Source organism: Caretta caretta, chromosome 14 (genome assembly GCF_965140235.1).
Source record: "Caretta caretta isolate rCarCar2 chromosome 14, rCarCar1.hap1, whole genome shotgun sequence".
Lineage (NCBI taxonomy): Eukaryota > Metazoa > Chordata > Testudines > Cheloniidae > Caretta > Caretta caretta.
The window spans coordinates 31,923,537-31,935,656 of NC_134219.1; the positions used below are offsets into that span (position 1 = coordinate 31,923,537).

The following is a 12,120-nucleotide window of genomic DNA, read 5'->3' on the forward strand; positions in this document are numbered from 1 at the left end:
CCAGACCTCCTGAGTACTGGCATTGGGTCTCCAGTCTGACTCTCAATCTCCAGCACCTACAGGCAAGGGCTGTGATGGCTCTTCAGCTGGAGCCTCCACTAACAGTCCTTCCCCTCCAGCAGTCAGCCTAGAATGAGCTGGACTGCTCCCTTTTATACTGAGGCAGCAGTTGAAGCATGCCCAGCAAGGTCCGAGGGGCAGGACTTCCACTGCCCATAGAGTGGGGTTAACCCTCTCTTGTCCAGTGCATGGTATGCACACCCCATCACACCGTCCCTGATGTCCTTTGCATGACAGCTCCAGCTGGAGATCCCAGGGACCTGCTCTGCCTCTGATGCTCAGTGGGATCGATCTGTTCACTAACCAACCAGACTTTCCTCCCCCTCCAGGAAAGTTTCAGGCAGCATTTGGAGACTCTGAAGAGGGACCTGGAGATCATGCTGAGCCTCCCATGCCATGGGGAGATGTGAGAGGCAGGTGACCCTATCACCCCATTAGCCACATCCAGCTCCATGACTTCTGTGGCAGCATCCCTGCATACCCCAGGGCTGAATAGCCCACACCTGGGCTCACAGGTCAATCTCTGTCTGGGTTAGGCACATGGCATTGTGGAGCCATGAGGTTGTGTCTACATTGCAAACTAAGCCAGGCCTCTAATGAAGGGCTGAGTGCAAGCCTCCATTCTGCCCACATACAAATCACTGACTTGGATCTGAGTGCTGGCTGACCCTGGGCCCTAGCACCCTGCTAGGGGATGGGTCAGATCCCAGTTCCTGTTGGGGTCCAAGCCCTGTCATTTTGCAGTATGGATGCAGAGGTAAAATCACCTCCCTATTTCTTCTCACTATGTCCCTGTTGATAGATCCTAGGATCACGTTAGCCCTTTGCTCCACAGCATCGCCCTGGGAACTCACATTAGTTGCTTATCCACCATCCCTCCCTAGCCCGTTTCCAGGTTCTTCCCCTGTAGCCCTTGGGCATCTGAACTCCAAGTTTTAAGCAGGTTGGGCAGCTCTGGTAACACCCTGGTTATTCAGCTGTGTCCTAGGACCTCTCTAAAGCTGTGTCCCCAATGCAGCACTGAGACCCCCAAGCAGGCACCTCTGACAACCCTATCTGCCTTGCAGCACCTGCTCTCCTTCCTGTAGGATGGGCAGCAGATGATCCTCCATCTCCTGCAGCTTCTGGAGGATCAAATGGCACATGGGAGGAGAGGAAAGAGGAGCCAGACCCAGGACAGCAGGTGAGATGGCAACAGAGACAGCCCAGATCCAAGGGACAAACCCTCCTGGGGAGACCCCCAACTCCCTCTAGGGCTGCCAATGTCTGTTCAGAATTTCCCGTGGATTCTAATGCAACGTGGGGACAGGGAGGTCTCAGCAGGGGCCTCTCACAGTCAGAGCTGGCCCCAAAGGCCCAGTGCGGCACTAGGAGGCCTGTGCTGCAGGGACAGAGATCAGCAGGGGTCACTCCACTCTCCTCTGGCAGGCAGTGCTGGCCCCAATGCTCCAGAGTAGCACTAGAGGGCCTGTGGTGCTGGGAGCAGGGCAGGGGGCACTCTCCATGGCCAGGCTGACCCCATGCATTGGAAACCATTAGAAAGGCAGGGCCAGAGGGAAGGGAAGGATTTTACTTAACATGAGAAAAGGAAAACCTACAATGTAACCTGACTCTTTCTTCCTCTCTCTCATCTGGTGCAGGATGAAAATATCACCTTGAGCAGGTAAGGACTCTCCCTTTCTCAGACAGCACAACCCTTTAATACATGCAACCCCTAATAACCTTCATAAACCAGAGATCTAACTATTTATTTTTGTTTTTTTTATAAAGCTTCTATGGTATCTATCTATCCAGATGCTCCAGAGGAAGAGAGAGAGGGAGAGATGATGTGATGTGAACATGTGGACATAGTCTTGACTGGCTGAAAGCCTTGATGCAGGCGCTCCTCCTGTCCTTTGAGGTCTCTTGAGCTGTGTGGATGCTAGGATGAGATAGGTGGTGCTGTCTCAGCATTCCATGATGGTGTAATTGGGCAGACAGAGCAATTTGCTATCATAAATTTGAGTGAGGTGGATCACTGTCAGTACATTGCTACTTGTAATTTTCTGAGCAGCACCATTAGCTGCAGAGTCTGGAGACCTGCCCCTGGGAGTGAGGACTAGACTCTGCTCATTGACCAGTCTTGTTTTCATGTATCGGCTAAGGTGTTGGGATAACTTGGAAGAGCTACTCCTTGTGGGTGTCTGAGCCCAGTGAAAGCCCTCAGAGGAAGGCCTTGAGGTAATAGGATCTCATCTTATAGCTGCTTCTCTAAGCTATGAGTAGGGCCTTACCAAATTCACGGCCATGAAAAATGCATCATGGACCGTGAAATCTGGTCTCCCCCTGTGAAATCTGGTCTTGTGTGCTTTTACTCTGTACTACACAGACTTCATGGGGGAGACTAGTGTTTCGCAAATTGGGAGTCCTGACCCAAAAGGGAGTTGCAGGGGGGTCACAAGGTTATTTTATGGGGGTTGCAGTATTGCCACCCTTACTTCTGTGCTGCCTTCAGAGCTCGGGGGCTAGAGAGCAGCAGCTGTTGGCTGGGTGCCCAGTTCTGGTGGGACGCTGCCTTCAGTAGCAGCACAGAAGTAAGGGTAGCAATACTATTCTATGCCACCCTTACTCCTGCGCTGCTGCCTTCAGAGCTGGGTGGCTGGAGAGTGGCGGCTGTTGACTGAGGGCCCAACTTTGCAGGCAGCAGCACAGAAGTAAGGGTGGCAATACCATACCATGCCTTCCTTACTTCTACACTGCTGCTGGCAATGGCTCTGCTTTCAGAGCTGGGCTCCCTGCTAGCAGCCACTGCTCTCCAGCTGCCCTGCTCTGAAGGCACTGCCGCCGCCAGCAGCAGCACAGAAATAAAGTGGCAATACCATACCATGCCATGCTTAGAATCCTAGAATATCAGGGTTGGAAGGGACCTCAGGAGGTCATCTAGTCCAACCCCCTGCTCAAAGCAGGACCAATCCCCAACTAAATCATCCCTGCCAGGGCTTTGTCAAGCCTGACCTTAAAAACCTCTAAGGAAGGAGATTCCACCACCTCCCTAGGTACCGCATTCCAGTGCTTCACCACCCTCCTAGTGAAAGCGTTTCCTAATATCCAGCCTAAACCTCCCCCACTGCAACTTGAGACCATTACTCCTCGTTCTGTCATCTGCTACCACTGAACAGGCACAGTGTTCACCCTGCAGGCCAACTCTTCAAGTTGGTTACCTGATGAAAAAAATACAGAATCATAATCTAAATTCTACACTTTAACAGACTAAGCAAGAGTTGAATCAAACAGCTTTTCTTACACCACTGGATGTTGGAGATAGGTTACGGTTCTTAATACACAGGCTGAATTTCCTCCTCAGCCTGGGACCAGTCTCCCCAGTTCAAAATCTTTTGTCCTCCAGACGATCTTCCAGATGTTGAGATGGGGGAGGAGAGAGGCCAGGTGGTGTCATCAACCCTCATTTATACAGTTTCTCCTTGCATGACATGGGGGTTAAATAGTCCCCATTGTGAATGTGCCTTTTCTGAGGGATCTCTGGGAGCGTGGATTCTTCTTGATGGGCCATCAACATGTCTGGCTGGTCATGATGTAAATCTATTTTGTCAGTGTTAGTTACTCCTTTGTTGCCACTGAAAGGCTAGCTGTGGGAATTTCCCATTTGCCTCATATTTCAATAACACACACAGCAATATTTCATAACTTCACATACAATGATAGTACATACACCCCAACAGGATATTAATGTTCAACAAATCAAGACTTTCTAACGGATATCTCACAAGGCATGTATTGTATAAAGCATATCATCATATCACAGGGGAGAATATGTGGGTTCTATGGTGCTATTTTGAGGTACAGAGTGTCCTAGCAAGGCCACATTTCTGGATCTATGTGCTGAGCTTGGCACAGCCCTCCAACACAGAGACACCAAACTGAGAGCTTCACTGACAATGGAGAAATGAGTGGCAATCATACTGTGGAAACTTGCAAAGCTGGTTTGGGAGGTTTCAGAGTAACTGAAGCTGGTTTGCTACTTTTGGAGTGGGGAAAATCCACTGCGGGAGCCACTGTCATTCAAATGTGTGGGGCCATTAATCATCTCCTGCTATGCAGGACTGTGACTCTCGGCAACAGGCAGGACTTAGATTTGCAGCTAAGGGGTTCCCAAACTGCAGTGGAGCAAGGAACCCCATTTTGCCCTCAGATCACCTTTCCACAGAGTTCACCAACAGAAAGGGCTACTTTTCTGTGGTCATGCAGGTGCTGGTGGATCACCGGGGATGCTTCGCCTACATCAGTGTTGGCTGGTTGTGGAAAGTGCTTGACACTCACACCGTTAAGAGCACAGGACTGCTTAGAAAGCTACAAGCAGGGACCTTCTTTCCTGATCAGCAGATTACTGTTGGTGATGTTCAAATACCAGTAGTGATCCTGGGGTCCCAGCCTAGCCCTTGCTCCCCTGGTTCATGAAGCTGTATGTAGGTCACCTCGACAGCACCAAGGAAAGATTCAGCTACTGGATCAACAGGTGCAGAATGATAGGTGAATGTGCTTTGGTAGATTGAACAGTGCTGGTATTGTTTACTCACCAGAGTGGATCTTGGTGTGAAAATATCCCAGTGGTTATAGCTGCCTGTTGTGTCCTGCATAATACCTGGGAAGCAAAGGGGGAAATGTTGCTGCAGGGGTGGAGATGGAGGGGCTGTTTGAGTTTGAACAGCCAGACACAAGGGCTATCAGAGAGGCTCTATACGGCTTGGGGAGGCTTTGAAAGGGCACTTTAACAGTGAGCCATGGTAATGTGCTGTGGTGGACTGTGCTTAACCTGGCACTGCAGTTTGGGGGCCTGTTAGGAACTCTGTGGTGCTTGCTGCATATCTGGGCACATCTTACTGCCAGTGCAGCTGTTAACAGGGGGGTGCTTGCTGTACATTTATGATGACTGCACTGATCCACTGGGTTGCAGGGGCATGCACAGTGTGGGATAAGCAGGGCCCCAGGCCCCTGCAATCAGTGGGGGCAGAGAACTCTTCCGGAGCCAGGGCCTGGAGAGTGAGCTCCTTCAGCCCTGGGGCCATGGAGGGAGATCCAGCTCCTCTGGCTGCTGGGAGAAAGCGAGCTCCACCCCTGGGGCTGCGGAGGGTGGGGAGGGAGAGCCCAGCCCTAGGGCTGTGGCAGGGAGAGCCAGCTCCTCTAGCCATGGGGGGAAGGGAGATCTAGCTTCTCCGCCCACAGGGGGTGAGGGGAGGCACAGAAAGTGCCTCTCCAAAAGCGGCCAAATTTTTATTCCTGTGCACGTTCCTGCTGGTGCGGTGCACAAACCACCACTTTCCCTGCCACCAGGCATTATACACCATGTGTAGTAAACTAGGAAAGGTGAATCACTTTTCACAACAAAAGAATGAAAACTGTTCCCAACACACAATCTGAAAAACTTAACAGTAAATACATTTTAACCTAAAAAATTAGGGAGCCTTAATAAATAAACCAGAGGAAGGAATAGCCATGTCCATTGTAGCTACATCAACGCTGGCTTTCACAGGTCAGCTCTGGTTGTTTACGCTTTCCCCGGCGTGGAGTGGTAGGGATAGGCATGCTGGCTATGAGGAATGCTGAGGGGGCTCGTAGGGAGGTGCTATGCTGCAGTGCTCCGCAGACTGCAATGGGAGTCGAGCCCTGGAGGTCCACAAGAGTCTACAGCATATGTGTTTGCTGACAAAGAAGCCCTATTTTGTCCTGGTGCTTCTCCTGTCCTCTTTTTCCTTCTCCATACAGTCTGCAGTGTTCATCCTGCAGGCCCTCTCTTCTAGGTCTGGTTCAGCACCGGCTTGCAGAATCTCACAGAACGTATCCCCCCACATCCTCCATTTTCCTCCTCCTTTTCTGGTCAATTGTTCCACCCATGTGGAGGGGGAACCCTTCAAGGCCACAATGGCAGCAGCTGCAGATAAAACACGCAGAGGTACCAGCGCCAGTGTAGTAGGAATGGAAAGTGAAAAAGAACGTTCAGAACTGCCCCCTTCCCTTGTTCCCCTAAAGTGTTACACAAGACAAGCTTATTAAGACTTCTGATTCAGCGTGCTCGTGCACAGCGCACTCACAGCACCAGACGTCATGAGTATGAGCTGCTGGGGTGATGGAAATGAGGAGGAAATTGCTCAGTTGCGTGAAAGTATGAAATTAAAGCAGTGGCATTGAATACTGGCACCATTTTCTGCAGGTGGTGGTGGCAGTTTAACCTGATATCTCACTCCTTAGGGTAACAAAGGCACAGGGAACGCAGCTGCTACTGCTGGTGTCCCAAAGTCACCCAGGTACGTACTTTCCTAGCCAGTTTGTGGCAATGGTGCCTGCCGAAGTTACCACCAACTGACTTGGGAAAGTGTTCTACAATGGAGGCAGAAATTAGGCGGCCATCCCTAGAAACCTCCATGGACGTTTCATTGAGATCTCTCAGGAGGATTCAAGGGACATCCTTGGTTACATAAACAAACTGCTCTGTGTGGCCTCCTTGCCTAACTCTACAGAATGAAAATGAAAAGCAGACAGCAACTCCAGCTCCCTTTGTTGTACCACTACCTCTTCTAGTATGAGTCAATTAATGAAAATTCTATAGCTGTGTCCTGCTAATCTGGGAGTGCCATCACTATATCCAAGGTTAGGTCATGCTTGACCTGGGGACTGACTGGACTGCGATGGAATCTCAAACCGGTCCTGGCTCACAGCATAGGTGGTCCTCCCTGTCACCTGTCCTCCATCCTCCTACTCTTTTTTCTTGTTCACCTCCTCCTCCTCCTTGCTCTTCACATCAGAGGTCTGTGACTTGGGCTCCTTGGAGGTATCCATGGTGGTGAGAGGGGTGCTGGTGGAATCAACAAGTATGGCATGCAGCTCTTTGTAAAAGCATCATGTCTATGTCTTGGAACTGCATCAATTGTTGGCCTCCTTGGAACTCCTGATATGCCTGCTGCAGCTCCTTAGCATTCACGTGGTCCTGCTGCAGGTCCCTGTCATACCCTTCTCCTGCGTCCCCCTTGCAATCTGCTCGTAGATGTCCACATTTCTATGTCTGGTCTGTAGCTGTGACTGCACAGCCTCTTCTCACAGGCCTAGGAGATCCAATAGCTCCAGTCTGCTCCAAACCGGAGCACGCCTGGAACATGTAGCCAGCATGTGGTCAGCTGGGCAGTTGCGTAAAACAATGGAGAGCTGCTAGGTATGCTCACCAAGCTGGACAATCAAGAAAAGGCATTGCAAAAATTCCAGGGGCTTTAAAGGTGATGGGGGGGCTTCCAGCCTTTGTGACCCCTGGCCAGTGGAGTTCACCATTGCAACCAGAGTGGTGCGTAGCAGGCATTCTGGGATGGTTGCTGGAGGACTGTTAGGGCAAACATAGGTAACACAGTGTCTACATTTCTGTTGCATCAGCCTACATACATCGACCATAGATCAACATCACTTGGGAAGCTGGTGTTATTGTGTTGGCTTATTGGGGTGCTTACGCCAGTGAGGGACACATTTAAGTGTAGACACGTGCACAAATGGGTTGATGTAAGGCAGCTAACACCATTCTAACTCTGTAAGGTAGCCCAGGCCTGAGGCTGGGCAAAGGCCCACTCAGGCTGGATAGCAGCATTCATGATGATTGTTCCAAAGGAAACCAGGGAAGCCCGGTGGCTTGGCATGCTTTACCCTACAGTCCTAAGAAGGAGCTAGATGGGGCCACACTCCCGGTGTCCTGTGGCTCAGTGATCTGTAACTACGCCTCTCTTGGTGGGTTGCAGGTCTGGCAGTGAGAAGCCCTCAAAGCTCCGCTTGCAGTCGCCACAGCCATGTAACTGCTAGCTGCCCCTGCTGAACAGCATCCAGAGGATACAGATGGTGGGTTACAGAGGTGAAGCAGGAGCCAATTCCATTCCTTTTCTTCTTGCTGCTGTGGCTAGGCCTATGCGTGACAGCAAGCGGGGCTAGGTCCTGCAGGTCTGGTGTAAATTGTCCGGGCGTTGCTAGCTGTGGCGAAATGCACCAACTGTGGACCTGGCCTAAAGAGAATCACAGGGCTACAGGCTTCCCCAGCAAGGGGCTCTGTGGAAGGAAATGCGGGGGAATGGATCCATATAGCATGCTGTACCCCAGCAATCACATCACTTTCCCAATGTCAACTGGATGGTGTGGAGAGGCCCCTTCACTTACAGCCCTGGGGACTAGGCCTTAGCCCACATAACATGTGGGGCATGGGCAGCGCCAGGGTGAGCTTCCCTCATGCTGTCCCACCTTGGTTCAAACTTCAGGGTGGGTGGGTGGGTGGGAGGGTTACAGGATAGTTTGGCCTCTGGGACCCCAATGGAAAAAGAACTAAGAGTCAGATCCAGAAAAAAGGACTGAGTCACATTAAGGGGGGATATGAGAGAGTTCTGGAAAAAAAAAAAAACTAGTGTGGAGAAATTGAATAAGGAAGTGTTATTTACCCTTTTATACAACACAAGAACCAGGGCTTACCCAATGAAATTAATAGGCAGCAGGTTTACCACAAATATAAGGAAGTACTTCACATAACCTGTGGAACTCTTGGCCAGAGAATGTTGTCAAGACCAAGACTATAATAGGGTTCAAAAAAGAACTAGATAAGTTCATGGAGGACAGGTAAATCAATGACTATTAGCCAGGATGGGCAGGGATAGTGTCCCTAGCTTCTGAGTGCCAGAAGATAGGAATGGGCAACAGGGGATGGATCACTTGATGATTTCCTGTTCTGTTCATATCCCTCTGCAGCATCTATCATTGGCCACTGTCAGAAGACAGAATACTGGGCTAGATGGACCATTGGTCTGACCCAGTATGGCCATTCTTGTGTTATTATCCATCTGCTTGTCTCACCCGTGCCGCTAAAGCTATCAGTGGGAATGGCTTCAAGCTACTGCCAGATCAGCCACACTGGAACTGATGCCTCGGGGGAAAGGTCTTGTATCCCACCAACCCCCAAGTCAGCCAATGCTCCCACTCTAGAGCCAGATCAGAGCTAGCAGCCCCTGGAGGGGAAACTCCCTATGTCCCCACTCCCTGAGCCCCATAGTCCCCTGTCACCATGCCTCCGTGGGTAACAACTGACCCAAATTCAGGACAAATTGCTAAGCAATAGGGCAGCCATACCCCAAAACTGGTGGTTATTCTCCCATAAGATATACCAAACCAGTAACAAAAGTAAACATCTGTCTCACCACCCTAGCTAACAAAAAATCAGAAAAGCATTCTCCTTAGGCATTCCAGTCCTGGATTTAATACCCGAACACTAGACTTAATGATGAGTGGTTATTTAAAACCAATTTCATCAAAAAAAATGTTCTTCTGATCCCAAAGGACCTGCCACACACCCAGGTCAATATACAACTCAGATCTTACCCAACCATCAGGCTGTTACCAATCCTTTAGTATCTAAAATCTAAAGGTTTATTTATAGAAAAAAGAAAGAGAGAAAGGTGAGAGTTAAAATTGGCTAAAGGAATCAAATATATACAATAAATGCAAAGTTCTTGGTTCAGGCTTGTAGCAGTGATGGAATAAACTGTTGGCTTGTTAAGTGTCTGGTTGCTTCCAAATCATTAGAAGGTCCTCAGTCCTTTGGTTAGAATGCTCTCATTAGTATAAGTCCATAGTCCAGAGGTTTGAGCAGGAAAGAGGCAAAATGGAGATGTTTCCAGTGCCTTTTATAGCTTCTCTCAAATGAAGGGAAACCCATTGTTCTCACTGTGGAAAATTACAGGTGACAAGACGGTGTTTGGAGTCACATGATTTTGCTTAGTCATAGCAAGAAAGTCCATTACATGTAGATAGGTGTCTTCCATTGTGAGTTAAGTGTTCTTTAATGGGCCATTCAACTTGAATAGTTCCTTCACAATGTGCTGGCTAAATACCTTGTGGGTGCTACCCAGAGCAAACATTTGAAATCCAGGTATAGAGGCAATACTCATCACTTCAAATCCAAAAATGATGCATGCATACAAATAGCACAGTCATATTCAGAAAATCATAACCTTTCCATAGACACCTTACTTGATATACTTTATAAGATTTGTTACAATTATATATCAGTGGTAGCAACAATGATCTACATGGTCATATTTTAATCAGATAATGTCACATCCCCTCTCCCTGCAACCTGTACAGAGCTGGCAACCCCTAGAAAGGAAAGGGCCCATGTCCCATTCCCCACATCCCCTGAGCCAGTGGGTTCCCCAACTCAGAAAACTGAAAAACTCAGTATGTGATATACATCTAGAGGGAGTAGATAGGGACATCTTATATTTTCTCTAAGTAATGTTTCTCTCCTTGCAATGACCTGATTTCTTCTCTTTCCCCAGCCCAATTGCACACACTCCCTTTATCTATTATCTAATCTAATCTATCTATCTATCCAATCACACATTCTCTTTCTCTCTCTCCAGTAGAGGTGACTCTGAATTCTAAAACAGCCAACCCTGAGCTTGTCCTGTCCAGTGACAGAAGGAGTGTGTCTCTTGGAGACGAGCGGATGGACCTGCCCAACTACCGCGAGAGATTCGACACAGCTCCTTGCGTCCTGGCCAATGAAGGGTACTCGTTTGGGAGGTATTACTGGGAAATGGAGGTGTGGGATGCTGGCTGCTGGGCTGTGGGGGTGGCCAGAAAGTCAGTGAAGAGGAAGGGACATCTCAGACTCACACCTAAGCATGGCTTCTGGACTGTGGAGATGCACATGGGCAAATACTGGGCTCTCAACACCTCCCTGGCCCTTGTGTACTGCAACGAGAGGCTTGACAGGGTCGAGATTTACTTGGACTACACGGAGGGTCAGGTGGCCTTTTACAATGCTGAGTCCTTGACCCATCTATACACCTTCATTGCCTCTTTCAAGGAGGAAATTTTCCCCTTCTTCTATACCAAGGACAAGAAGATCCCACTGGTCATTAATAGGTTCGAGACAGAGGGATGGATTCCTCTGACTGAACAGACGCAGCCTAGTCCAGCCCCCATCATTTGACTTGCATGTGCTTTCCATTGCCCCTGGCACAGACAGAACGTGAGCATGTTGCTTACATCCGCTTTGCAGTCAAATGTTCCATTTTAATGCCATTGAAACGCTGCCTTTGGATTTTTTTCAGACTGAAAATTTGTCAACGTGAGTGGAATGAAACATTTCAATTTTTCATTTTGAAGTTTTTCATTTTAAATTTTTAAAGTCCAAATCAGGAGAAAACATTTGAATTTTATCAGATGAAACATTTTGATTGACCTAAACCATTTTTAAAAAATGCTGTTTTGCAAGAAATTTTAATTAAAAAAATTCATTCCAATTTGGAGTGAAAATAAATTTTGAAATTGCAGAATTTCTAATAGAAAGGAAATTCCAGTTCTCACTCATAGAGTGCTAGACTCTTCTGGTTTCTAAGCCTTTAGCGGGTCACATTTAAAAGTAATTATGAGGAACAGAAACCTATTATTTTTCTTTTAAATGAGAGGTGAGATTTTTTGTAATCACAGGACTCTGGGAGCTGGGGCTTTAAGGAAAACAGAAGTTTTGCCACGAAATTGCGGGACTTGGCTTAGAAACCAGATGATTAATAGAAAGAACTCAATTTTGTTACTCATATTTTATATAAAATTATTTTTTTAAAAATCTCTTGGTTTTAAGCCAATCTCATGATTTCAGGGGGCAGTGTGTGTGTCTTTTGACACATCGATCTTGGACAGTGTGGGGTTGGTGATGCTGCCTTTCCCTCGAAACCATCACACCATGGACCAACCTGGCATTGCCACAGCAACTATGACCACTGCCTTCGTCGTCATGGCAACTGTGGCCAGTGGATGTGAAAAAAACCTCATAATAAATTAACCCCTGAAAATGAACATGGGTTTTTGGTGTGATTTGGACTCATTTGTTTATTTGTTTATTTTTAATTAACACCTAATTGTTTTTACTGTTAAAAAAATAATGGTTTCTTCCAGCTAGCTCTTCCCCCAGGATAAAGATGGGACAGTCCCCAGGGATCTCTGATTGGCTGCTGAGCCCTACGCGGTACATCATATCTCCGCCGCCAG

The 12,120-nt window shown here is 48.3% G+C and overlaps 1 pseudogene; it reads left to right on the top strand.

Moving 5' to 3' along the window:
* The window catches only part of LOC125629143 (E3 ubiquitin-protein ligase TRIM39-like), a 33,851-nt pseudogene extending 22,541 nt beyond the window's left edge, over positions 1–11,310 (top strand).
* Positions 11,311–12,120: the final 810 nt, after the last annotated feature.